The sequence below is a fragment of the Rana temporaria genome, chromosome 1 (genome assembly GCF_905171775.1).
Source record: "Rana temporaria chromosome 1, aRanTem1.1, whole genome shotgun sequence".
Classification (NCBI taxonomy): domain Eukaryota; kingdom Metazoa; phylum Chordata; class Amphibia; order Anura; family Ranidae; genus Rana; species Rana temporaria.
In genome coordinates, this window is record NC_053489.1 from 153934907 (window position 1) to 153949208 (window position 14302).

The following is a 14302-nucleotide window of genomic DNA, read 5'->3' on the forward strand; positions in this document are numbered from 1 at the left end:
CATGGTATTTTCTCATGCGGTGACGTTTCTCATGCGGTGACGTTCTCATGCGGTGACGTTTCTCATGCGGTGAAGTTTTCGCATGGTAGTTGCTCATGCGTTTACGTTTCTCATGGTAGTTGCTCATGCGTTTACGTTTCTCATGGTAGTTGCTCATGCGTTTACGTTTCTCATGGTAGTTGCTCATACGATTACGTTTCTCATGCGTTTACGTTGCTCATGGTATTTTCTCATGCTTTTACGTTGTGCATGGTATTTTCTCATGCTTTTACATTGCTCATGGTATTTTCTCATGCTGTTGCATTGCTCATGGTATTTTCTCATGCGTTTACGTTGCTCATGCGATTACGTTTTCATATGGTAGGTTCTCGTGCAATCACGCGGCTCATGCTAGTCATGGTCTTGTGTGGTTGCGATTCATGGTTGTCAAGTGTACACGTTTCCCTTGCTACTCATGTTCTCGGGTGCTCACATTGCTCATGCCGTTTATGTTTTCCGTTTCTCATGCAATTTTACGTTTGTTATTTCCATGTTGCGTTACGTTTCTCACGCAATTCATGTCCTCAAGTGTTACGTTTCTCATTCAGGTTTCAGTAGTGATGCATTACGGTTCTCGTGCAGTTACGCTTTTTCATACGATTACGTTTCTCACGCTATTCATGTTCTTTAGTGTTTACGTTTCTCATACAGGTTGCAGTCATGATGCTATTACGTTTTTCACGCTCTCACGCGATTACGCTTTTTCATACGATTACGTTTCTCAGGGTATTTTTATGTTCTCAGGTATTTATGTTTCTCATGTTTTTTGCTTCCCATGCTATTCTTGTTCTCGGGTGGGTACGTTTCATGCAACTTACGTTTCTCATGCAGGTCACAGTTGGGACATGTCTAGTTGGTAGCATTGGTATGGTCATTTTGATTCATGGGTTCCACCGCTGGGGGGGGTCACCCATCACGTCTATGGGTGCTTACGGATTGAGATGAGCGTTTTTAATTGGCTTGTACGGTGGCAAGTCTCCTCATCCGATTCTCATACTTTTCATGCATCTTGACATTTCATTTCTCACATAACGACCTGACACGTCTTCAGGTTCATCAGGCCTGAGTGTACGTTTTTAATTTGCCTGCTACGCCTCAGGTTGCTCGGCCTTTGCAATTCACGGGTGGTCACATTGTCAGTCCAGCTGCACTAGTTCTACACTCTATCTTCATAGTCTGGGCTTACACGTCACGTTCTTATCCTCACGTTAGTTCATGGCCACTCTCCACTGCTGGTTACCTGTCACGGTTACGGGTACTGTCGGATTGAGATGTACGTTTCTAATTGGCTTGTATGGTGGCAAGTCCCCTCATCCGCTTCTCACGGCTTTCATTACATTGCATACATCTTGTTATCTTTTACTTACATCACTTTCATGACACATCTTCAAGTTCATAGGCTTGAGTGTTACGTTTTTAATTGGCCTGATTTGCCCCAGGTTGCTCAGCCTTGCTAGGTTCTTCAGACTGACACGTTTTCAGTCCTGTGCTACGTATTCGTTCCTGCTCTAGGTTACCAAGTGTGTCGATCACGGACACCTGCATAGGTAGGGGTTAGGGAAGGTTAGGGTTTCTTCCTTTTCCCAAGGTAAGTTATGGCTCGTTGGTCATGTTTTGTTTTTAATGATGTTGTTCTTGTTTGCAGATTTCATGTCACGGGCAGCAGACATCGAGGTATTTGCTGCCATCCGTCCTTCTCCGGCTCGGGTTCCATGCATGGTAGCACACCCTCCTTGTTCCTCCGGATACGGCCTTCTCTTTTGTTACAGACAAAGCTTCTTCTTTAAGTCCTTTTTCAATTCAGCCTAGGAAGCTTTTGACTCGGCCTGGGATATCTTCTAGGTGTTTATTTCTCAGTATCCTGGGTTCTTTTTGCACCAGCATTCAGTTCCTACTTGAGTTTCTTTTCTTTTGCCACTTTCAGCTCAAACAGGTTTTCAAGCTGGTGCCTAGTACAGTCTGGGCACCAGACTTTTGCGGATGTACTCAGAGATAGGCCACTTTCCTTTTCCCCTAGTACTCCCTTCTCTGCTAGCACAGGGCATGACACGTAGCCATTCCATGCTGCCTAACTAGGGTAGCATCTTAATGTTCCGTGCCGGAATTTCTGTACAGGTGCAGTTTCAGCTGCCATTCGTCGAGGGGGTCTGTGTTCTCGTTGTTGAGGAGTTAGTTGGCGGTAGTCAGCTTTCTTTACCGGACATATCCCAGTTCCACATGTCTGTCACTGGCATTCTGGCGTTGGGGGCTTGTGGTTACATACAGTTACTTTCATTGCATCTCTTTGCTAGCTCATCCTACTGTTTTGTTTTTTGCCCCCTTTTAGGCATACTGACCACTTGACCCTGGCACACCTCAGGTCACTTTCCCACCTTACGTCACTTTCCCACCTCAGGTCAGTTTCCCTGTTTCCTCTCAGACCTTTCCCTAGCACGATTACCTGAGACTCTGAGTACAAGTGAAAGGCTGACCGCAGGTCAGCCTGTGTTTGTAGGAGGAGTCAGGAGGTATTTAAACCCGCCCTCCTTCCTCCTTTGGGGCGTCGGTGTTCTGGTGTCCCACCCACCCATCCCCTTTTTTCTTGCATTTCTTCTTTTACTTCTTCTTGGGTATGCCCCCTTTTAGGCATACTGACCACTTGACCCTGGCACACCTCAGGTCACTTTCCCACCTTACGTCACTTTCCCACCTCAGGTCAGTTTCCCTGTTTCCTCTCAGACCTTTCCCTAGCACGATTACCTGAGACTCTGAGTACAAATTCAATTTACAAAATTTAAATATACAATCTGGTTGATTTAACTTTGAATATATTATGATCTTTCAAGGCCATGCTGTGAACTTTATTTATTGTTTAATCATTGTTTGATCTTTCTAAAATTACTAGTATTAGCTCCTATGTAATATATAAGACAGCGAGATCCAACAATAGAAGTCAATAAAATGGTATAAAAGTATACCAAATGAAGAAAATAGTGCTTACTGTGCCAAAGGTTAATGTTTGGAAGTTGTGATACCTTCTTAATTAGCAATGTGGTTAAGGAAGCATTACACCCATGAAACATCTACTGCACATACCTTGGTATGATACAATAAATGTAAGGATTACATCCTTTTATGGCACAACAAGTGTTATTTTCTTTATTTGGTATTCACCAATGGTCATACCATCCTATTTTTGGATTTCATAACAGCTGTTAATAACACACTCAGCACAATGTCAGCTCAATACCTGCACTGTATCTATTTGATAACATAAATACTTATAGTAATGTAAGGGAGGTAGAGCAGAAGTCGATCCATTGATCGACTTCTGTACAACCGCCCTGTAAAATTTTCCCTGACCAATCAGCTCCACTGGCTATAGCCAGCCACGCTGTATTAGTGTATTCTGATAGAGAGGAAGTCTTATCGCTGTAAAATTACAATGGGGTTTATTTACTAAAAGCAAATCCACTTTGCACTGCAAGTGCACTTGGAAGTGGAGTTGCTGTAGATCTGAGGGGGGCATGCAAGGAAAATAAAAAAAGAGCATTTGTTTGTACATGATTATATGATAGGAATCAGTAGAGCTTCCCCTCATTTCAGATCTTCTGCTCAGATCTACTGTACAGCGACTGCACTTCCAAGTGCACTTGCAGTGCAGTTGTAGTGCACAGTGGATTTTGCTTTCGTAAATCCACCCCAATGACTCAGTGAGCAGGATTCTCCCATCCACATGAGTGTGTGGATGGGAGAATTGAGTAATACCCGCTGGTTAAACTAAACAATTACTCATCTATGGGCTGCCTAATCATGAAGTGAAAGGAGGCCCAGAAAATCACTCAAGTCATATAAAGAACTCTTTTGTATTTTTAGACACTTTTTGTGATTCATTTAGAATATAGTATTCAATTATCTTGAAATAAAATGAGCTGTCTAATGTATTTCCTAACTTCAGAAATACCCTTTATCGTATATTGTTTTTCAGTGATTCTACTGATTGTGCTTGCTTATTTCATTGCTAATAATTTCAGCTCATGCTTGTTACTCTATCACATTTACTACAATAATACAAGATTTGGGGATATTTATCAAACTATTTGATTTGTCAGGTGACATTAACAGAACATTTGTTTTCAGCTTTGTGCTAACAATGGTATATAGAAAGATTCCTATAAATGTCATCCCATTTGCATGCTACTTGGTGCGATTTGTCTTTCTAGCTTCCCCAAGGCAAAAGGAGAGAATCCATTATAGTAATGTCTCTTCTTGTGGTTTCTCTAAATCCCTTGTTATGGTCTACTATGTGAAATGCAATTCTGCACTCATCTGAACAACATTTTAATATCCATGCATGAGATATTATGTAATATGTATTCAAAATTGACATATGGCTGTGATGTGATGTGATTGTTGATTTTGCATACTGTTTTTTTTCTTTCATAACACAAGATTCAGTTTTGAAAAGTAGTCAGAGCAATTAGATAGGGATTATTCTATCAAACAATGTCTCTTTAATGTTCGGTTAAGAAAATGCTTAGTGATTTTGTTTTGCCATTGGATGATATTGCTGTCATGAATGTCAAATTTTATAGAAATAACCATTAAAGTATATTCAAAGCCAAAACATCTTCTTTAGTTTTGGGCAGAGAGAGGAACGGCTGGAAGCTAAATTGGGTTTTATTATTGCTTGTTTCCCTGCTGAGGAGATTCTCCCTCTCTCTATTTGTTTTGATGGCCGTTGTCACTGGAATGAAAAAGTGGTGGGATATACAAATGTTACAGCTGTCATTGAAACAGGAGGTGGGGCAAAATCTTCCAATGGGGACTAGGGATGAACCAAATGACTTTGGCAAAATGCATTTGGGGGCAAAATTACCCCAAAATGAATCTACTTTTTCCCTATTATTGTTTATATAGTTAATCAGGTTGAAAAAAAGTGCATCTAGTGCAACCAATAGAAACAATCAAACAGATAGAAAACTTCCATATACACAGTTAATCCAGAGGAAGGTAAAAAATAAATACAAAATCATGATCCAATTTGCTTCAGAGGGAAAAACAATCCTTCCCAATGCTCCAGGAGGCAATTGTATATTTCCTGGATCAACTATACCTGGTATTATTACCTATAAAATGTTAAAATACAGTTATATTTTTTGCATTAATCCCCCCTGGCGGTATTCCCGAGTCTGACTCGGGGTGAGATTTTTTGGCTACGATCGGTAACCCCGAGTCAGACTCGGGCTTGCCTCGCTGAATCCACAGGCTTGGTTTACTTACCTTGTCCCTGGATCCAGCGATGCCACCGCGCTGTGTGAGCGAGCGGGACCTCACTCGATTCACACAGTGTCCTCCTGTGCCGCCGATCTCCGTTCCCTGCGACGTTACAATGCATGGGAGCGGAGAACGGCGCCAAATTCAAAAAGGTAAACAAACACCTTACATACAGTATACTGTAATCTTATAGATTACAGTACTGTATGTAAAAAATGCACCCCCCCCTTGTCCCTAGTGGTCTGCCCAGTGCCCTACATGTTCTTTTATATAATAAAAACTGTTCTTTCTTCCTGCAAACTGTAAATTGTCCATAGCAACCACAAGTGTCCCTTTATGTCAAAAATGGTTTTAGAGCAGCTAGAAAACAGCGATAATACATTATAATCACTTGCAGAATTGTGCGATAGCGATTTGTGGGGAAATTCGTCATAAAAAAATTAAAGTAATGATAGCAACAATTCTGCAACTGAGCAAATTTCAGTGATTTTTAGTTGATTACATTATTGAATAATTTTTATTATAATTATATTATTATTTGTTATAATTATTTATAATTATTTATTATATTATAATTTATCATTTTGTTTTTAAAAAAATGTCATACCTGGGATGCCTACTAGACTCTTGTTTGGTCAGATTTAAGTTAGTTATTCCTAAGAATTACAGGCCTACAGTATAAAACACCAAATTTCCTTGCAAATAATGGTACCGCTTTTAGCACCTTTTTTCTGAAATAATCGTACCACCAGGGAGGTTAAGGAATAATCTACTGAGCTGTCCAGAACTAGTTCTTGAGGAGTTCTCATCCATATTTCCACAGCTCTTACTGTGAAGAAGCTTTTCCATATGTGAAGGTAAATCTCTTATCATCTAGATGTAAAATTCCTCCCTGATCACTGCAATGACCTGCTTGTGAATAAATCTACATTAAGTGCAGTACAGTATTTACATCTACACTATGTACAGTATGTATGCACAGTGATTATACATAACCCAAATGAATTGGTTCTTCTCAAGCGAGAATAAATTCAGTTCAGCTAATATTTCCAAACAGCTGAGCTCCTCTATACTTATTATCAGTTTGGCTGCCCTTCTCTGCACTTACTCCAGTTCTCTGATATCTATTTTGTGACCTGATGCCCAAAACTGAACTTCATTTTCCAGATGAGGTCATATTAATAAGTTGTATTGAGGCAAGATTTCCCTCTCACTCTGGAGTCAATACTTATTTTAATACAAGAAAGTATTTTGCTAGCTTCAAAAACGACAGGTTAGCATTACATGCTATTATTAAATATATGATCTACCAGAACAGCCATATTTTTCTTGACTCCCCCAGATGTCTTCCTGGAATTTACATGATGCATGAATGTTTTTTGCCCGCGAGTGCATAACCTTATTTATCAACATGAAACCTCATTTGCCACATAGTTGTCCAATTAAATAGAGCATTGAGGTCTGCTGATAAGTTGCAGACATCTTGTAAGGGTCTTATTCTTTTCCAATCATTTTTATTGAAAAAAGTTTTAGGCAAACAATGAGGTACAAAATAGTACAAGTACGTATTAAACCATGGTGTTAAAGCGAAAATGATCGAAATCAACACATTCTTGTTGCGATAAAACAATATCATATCATAACTACTGTCTACAGCCATCTGCACCCAAGGGGAATAGGTAAAAACATATAAATGTACTAAGCGCAATGGTCAAGATGATCCGTTACACTATAGGCATAATATGTTAAGTATCAACATATATGGCAATTTAGAAACAATATTCCTATCTGGTGCCTGTATCAGTTCGACAAACACCACATTTCCAAAAATGGGCCAGGATAAAAGCAACCTTAAAGCCCTTTCATACAGAAAAAAAAGAGCAGGTCAAGATTGTAAAGAGGATAGGAGAGAATATATACCACATATTTACCACCGATCCCCATGCTCCAGTCCAGGGTATCTGATCCAGGGTTTCAAGACCTTTTCAAAGCAATGTTGTTGGTCACAAAGGATACTAGATAATTTCTCATTGATCAGGATCCAGGAGATTTTGTTTTTCACTATTGCTAGATTTATTACAGGAGTTTTCCATGCTCTCGCTATGGTAATCTTAGGAATCTTGTCTTCTTTATCTTTCTGGCAGTGGAGATTTTCAGGTAACTCACTTGATAGGTCAGAAAATGCATTCTTAACATTTTTAGGAATATTCAATCCGGTCACTGAATGTACCAGGTTAAATATTCTTGTCCAGTATCGTTTTACTTTTGGGCATGTCCACCAAATGTGGAGCATGCTTCCTTCCTGACTGCAGCCCCCTGAAACAGATAGGGGATGCAACCGGGTACATTTTTGACAATATTTTGGGTAGAAGGTGCCATTGTGACAATACCTTATAATTAGCCTCCACCAGGGAAGTATTTAAAATTCCCACGTGCACCATTGTCGACCACCAGAACCAGACATTCTCATCTATTTCCCCCAGATCTGACTACCAATATAGTTGGAAAGAGCATTTAAACCCTGTTCTGCAAACAGAGTATACAACTCTTGTGCTACCACGTGTCCCCGGACCATGCAAACATTTGTTTTCATAAAAAGTCTGTGTTGTAATATCACCCTGATCTCGACATAATGTCTGTAAATAGTGAGTCATTTGGTGAAGTCGAAATGTCTCCGATGGGGGCATTTTTAAGGTCTCCAGAAAGTATGAGGAATTTCTAATTTCTTTATGGTCTATAAAATGAGCTATTCTGTAGAGGTCTTTGTTAATCCACCACGTGAACTGTTGCGGATTTTGCCCAGGGGAAAATTGCGGCTTTCTGAAAATTGAGGCCACTGGGGTATGGAGTGACTTTATAGGATATATTTTACATGCCCTGTCCTAGAGATTCAGGGAATGTGAGAGGTAGAGCTAAGTATGGCCCTATGCTCTTTAGGGGGAATCCAGAGCAGGAGGTCAATAGGGAGTGAAGTACTAGCTTGGTCCTCTAATTTCACATCAGGTTGGTATGTCATAGAAAAGATTTGGTAAAGTTGCACCAGCTGTGCCGTTCTATATTAATCTATATTAAGAAATGGGGGACTCTCAGACTTTCCCACAATTTTGAGACAAACCGAGAAGAACAATCCACTCTGCAGCCTCCTGGATGCCAAATAAATGTAAAGATTATTGATTGAAGTTTTTTGAAAAAGGTTGTGGGAACTTGTATCGGCAATGACTGAAAATAATAGAGGATTCTGGAGAGGGTCGTCATTTTGATCACTCCTATTCTGCGCATCCAGGAAAAAGAGTGGTTCTACCAATTCTGCAGGTCACTTACTGTAGAGGTGAGAAGAGGAAAATAATTTGCCTTATATAGGGTAGAAACATATGATGTACGTTTTATTCCTAAATAAGGGAGAGTCTGTGTACACCACCAAAAAGAAAAAGAGGAACGCACAGAGGTTAAGGCCGAAGTGGGGAGATTAATGTCCATCACCTCCGATTTAGACTGATTGACCTTCAAGCTGGAAATTACGCCAAATTTAGATAGAAGTGAAAACAGATTAGGCAGGGTCATGATGGGGTCAGTGAGAAATAACAAGAGACCATCTGCAAATAATGCGCATTTATGATCTCTGCCTTCACTCGACTCGCCATGGATGTTAGGATTGGACCTAAAAGCGATGACCAATGTTTCTATGGCTACAAAGAAAAGAAGGAGTGAGAAGGGACAGCCCTGTCTAGTTCCTGTTCGGATTTGTAGTGAGTCCGACTTATGTCCAAAAACTGCAATGTTAGCTGAGGGATTGTAACAGGCGCCGTTGCGCCACCTCTCTTTTGTAAAACAGGTGCTTTCTGTGCCGTATTGCGTTCCATTCCTGGAATGCATACGGAGCATGCGCAATGACGTCATCACCCAGCGCCGTTATGCGTTCCAGTGCGGAACGCGAAAGTGCGACGCACACAACGCTTTGCTTAAATTAGTGCCATGCACTACAGCTGTTTGCTGGCTATAAAGCCATTGACTAAGCATACAGCCGTGTTCTATTATTGTCAGTCATCTGGCCACACTACAAACAGAGGCAATACTATGGCCAGCTAGCAACAGATCCTCACTGTGTCTGCTGCCCTTGCCAGAACACCGCTCCAGGAAACCACTACTACTTTGCTGCGAACTACCTACATGCCTTGAACATCTTGCACCATGGACATTCCATCTCCTGCATAAAGATACCTACAAACGAATAAGTAGTCATTCCTTCACTTGTAGTTCTACAGGAAGATTTAATGCTAATGTTTCATCTATTACAATTGTAGTATTACAAATACCGTGTGGATATTACCATATCTTCTGGGAGATACTATTGTGCTAAAGCTTGTTGCAAAGGAGTACCTAAAATGGGCCAGCTACCTCTAAATTATTACAGCAATATTTAGTTTGCGTATGCTATTATAAATTCCTGAGCTATATTGCCTCTCATATGTATGCATTGCTACATCTAGAATTACAGCTCATGTCTACAACTGTATTTACCTGAGCTATACTACCTCTCATATGCAAATAGTATTATACAATACCTGTCGCCGAGAATGTGTTTGCAGCACAACGGCATCGCGCTGATTCTCGGCGACATGGTGCCGACATCTCGCACTCGCTGGAATAGAAAAAAGCACAGCGAGCGCGTCATAGAATCGACGGGGATCTGACTTGGATTCCCGCCAATTCTAGCCGTGGCGTTTGGTATGAATCATGAGGGGGAACTCCACGCCAAATTTTAAATAAAAAACTGGCATGGGTTCCCTCCAGGGGCATACCAGGCCCTTAGGTCTGATATGGATTGCAAGGCGACCCCCTACGCCGAAAAAACAGCGTGGGGGTCCCCCCACAATCCATACCAGACCGGTATCCAAGCATGCTGCCCTGTGGGTCACGGATATGGATCTGGTATGGATTGTGGGGCGACCCCCACGCCGTGTTTTCCCCGTCGGATCCCCATCGCTTCTATGACGGCTTTTTCCTCATCGCGGCGAGCCGGCTTGGTGCTGGCTCCTGCGATGGGGCTTGTAGGTGGTCAATCTCGCTGAGAAAGGGAGCGAGATTGACACAATATCACGGTCACCTACAGTATCTACAATATACACCTCAAGTATGCTACTAAAATTACCAATTGAGTATTGGTTCTCATACGCAATTATTAGTTGTTACTACAACTCATATTTACTACGTGCTGACATAAGTGCTACTTGTATATGGGCCCATGCCCTAAAGTTGCGGAACATGTTCGCTTTATCTTTTCTATGCTAGGGGTTGATGCTATTTCTTGGCATCTCCCGTCGCATGTTGTAATGCGTCCATGCTTAGTAGCTCAACGCCTTTCTTTATGTGACACAGAGATGATGTATAGATCCTCCAAACTCCTGTTGCGAGGAGTGACGCCTGGGGCATAATACTGAGTTTTTCGCATAGAGAATCGCATTGAAATTCCTTTCATCCGCAGTTGTGGTTCACTGCTGTTTCGCCAGTGCTGTTACAGGGGTCTATGTGCCAGTTTAAGTACTAACCGTGTACCTGGTTTGTCTGGGTATAGGATCTTGCTTGCATCCACCTAAGGATCTTTTCTGCCCTAGTCATTAGGCAAAGATTAAATTCTAATCTAACCAAATCTATCTTGTCTCTAAGGTCTAGGTCAGAATTGTCTTTATATTGAATAAGCAGGGTGGACAACTCGTGTTCCTTTTTTCTGATCAATGAATCAGAGGCTTTCTTCAGCCTGGATGCAATATGAATAAAGTTGAGCGAACCCGAACTGTAAAGTTTGGGTTCGGTACAGACTTTGGGTTTTTCACGGACCCGAACCCGAATAATTGGAAAAAGTTCGGGTCCGGGTTTGGAGTTCGGGGGGAAAAAAATGCGCGGAGGTCCCCGCAAATTCAATAACCAGACCCTTTAGGTCTGGTATGGATATTAAGGGGAACCCCGCCGTCAATTTAAAAAAAAAATGACATGCGGTTCCCCCTAGTGCGGTTCCCCCTAAATATCCATAACCAGACCCGTTATCCGAGCACGTTGACCTGGCCGGCCGCAGAAAAGAGGGGGGACAGAGTGCGGCCCCCCCTCTCCTGAACCGCACCAGGCCACATGCCCTCAACATGGGGAGGATGTCCCCATGTTGATGGGGACAAGGGTCTCATCCCCACAACCCTTGCCCGGTGGTTGTGGGGGTATGCAGGCGGGAGAATCTGGAAGACCCCGTTAACAAAGGGGAAACCAAAATCCTAACCCCTCCCATGTGTGAAATGGTAATGGGGTACACTGTACCCCTACCATTTCACGAAGGAAGTGTAAATTATTGTAAAAAAAAACACACACCGTAGAATAAAGTCCTTTATTAATAAAAAAAAAAAAAAAAAAAACTCCAGCGGTGATAATCCACTCGTTCGAACGTACTCCCCCGTATTCTTTTTTTGTTACAAATGATTCCCTTGAAGATCCCAATAGGTTTTTTTACCCTTTTACAAACCATGGTCTCTCGCTTTATATGGAGGGATGGGCGTCCCAGGGTTTCTAGAGAGACTCTTTTCAGAGCCAAATGTTCAGGGGGACTGGCTTTACCTAATTTTAAAGCTTACTATCAAGCAGTTATATTAGCACGGATAGCGGATTGGAAATATGCCTCTACCTCCAAATTATGGGTCCAATTGGAACATTCTTTATGTGGCTCTGATCTCTCTGTGACCCCTTGGATCCCACGTTTTTTTAGAAATGTATCCCCTATTACCTCACCTCTCACCTTATCTTCCTTACAAATTTGGGATGATCTACATAAGAAATTTACGTGGTCTTATAACTCCCCATTAACTCCCTTGATGTCTCACAGATACTTCGCCCCGTGTCTCCTTGACTCAGGCTTTCAGAAATGGTCACCGGGTGGCCCTCTCTTATTGTACCATGTTGCCTCCTCCAATTGTCTTAGGTAGTGTTGCTCACGAATATTCGTATTGCGAATATTCGGCTCGAATATGGCATATTCGAGTATTCGCGAATATATCTTGAATTTCGCGGGCAATATTCGCTATTCCGAATATAAAAAAAAAAATTGCGAAATTTCGTTAATGCGAATTTATTGCGAACATTTTGCGAATTTTTTTTTTTTTTCTGTTGTAAAATATTTTGACAACTGTGGTAGGAGAACTCTGATTGGCTCTGATGCAAAAAAAGGGTGGAGAAAGTATTCGCGAATATTCGATTTCCGAATATTCGCAAATACTTTCTCCACCCTTCTTTTGCATCAGAGCCAATCAGAGTTCTCCTACCACAGTTGTCAAAATATTTCACAACATTTTTTTTTTTGATAAAATATTCCGAATATTCGATTTCCGAATATTCGAGAATACTTTCTCTGCCCTTCTTTTGCATCAGAGCCAATCAGGAAAAAAAAAAATAATTCGCAAAATGTTCGCAATAAATTCGCATTAGCGAAATTTCGCAATTTTTTTTTTTTTAAATATCACGAATATTCGATTTTAGCGAATATTTCACGAATATTCGGCTATATATTCGTGATATATCGCGAAATCAAATATGGCGTATTCCGCTCAACACTAGTCTTAGGCCCTTGTCTGAGATTCTAGGTCATAATTTACCCTCATTCTTGGACAAGTGGAGATACAAGCAATTGAGTAGTTTTTTCCATACATTGCCACGTCCCTTAAGAGGTATCCCAGATCTCAACAGCATAGAACAGATTTTTCTGCCTAGGGACCCTCCTACACGTTCTATCTCCCAATTTTACAAAGCCCTCTTGGACTTACAATGCCCTTTGTATCCAGAATATCTATCCCGGTGGGAGAAGGATTTGGGGATTACTATTACTAATAAAAAAAAAGATAAGATGCTCAAGCTTACACATGTCTCTTCCCTGGCTTCTTCCATGACTGAATCTAACTTCAAGCTCCTTACTAGATGGCACCACACTCCTGCCAAGCTTCACCGTATGTTCCCTAGTAATTCTCCACTCTGTTGGAGGAATTGCGGTCAAATTGCCACCCATGCCCACATTTGGTGGTCTTGTCCCCTCATTCGCCCTTACTGGACAGAAGTCTTAAACTTGATATCCCAGATCTCTGAGGTACAAATCCCCCTTGAACCGTGGACGGTTCTTTTCCACGCCACCTCTAGGCCCATTGGCAAATACAAGCGTTCAATCATCCCACACCTTCTTAATGCAGCCAAAGCCATTATCCCTCGTCTCTGGGGTGAACCTGAAACTCCTTCCATTAAAACATGGTTGCAAAAGATTTCTGAGGTTAGCCTCATGGAAGAACTCACTCATGTTGCAAGAGACACCAGCGAACAACACTCCTTAATCTGGGCGCCCTGGTCTTCATTTATCTCTACACAGTGTTATTTAGATATTATTTCTTCGCCCCCTTACAGGTCTGAAACCACATGAGGCTGTTTTTCACCAAATTGTGACCCTTTCTCCCACTCTCTGACATGGTTCCCCCTTATTCCTGATATCTTACTAAATACGTTCGTTTAGTGATATGCTCGATACGAATGCCATGTGTCCCAGCTCTCCCTCCCCCTTCCCTGCCCTTCCCTGCCTACCCATCCTATATTCCTCTAATCTTTTTTTCTCCATCTTTTTCCTACCCTCTTGTCTCTTTTCTTTTTCTTCATTTATAGACAAATTGAAACGCTTGTGTTCTCTATGATGCATCATTTGTTATACTTTCCAATGTATTACTCTGTATTGATGCCTCTTTGGAGAGTTGATTTACTTTTATTGTACTGTCTATTTCTATCAATAAAAAAATATATTAAACAAAAAAAAAAAATAATCCACTCGTTCCTGGCTTCCTGCTCCAACGTTGTCCTGATCCAGCGACGGGTGATCTCCAGCGATGAGAAGATCCAGTGACGGATGCGGGTGATCTCCAGCGATGAGAAGATCCATCCATCCAGAGCGCAGCATCGCCAACCTCCTCTCACCGCTGGACACAGTCCAGCGAATGACGCG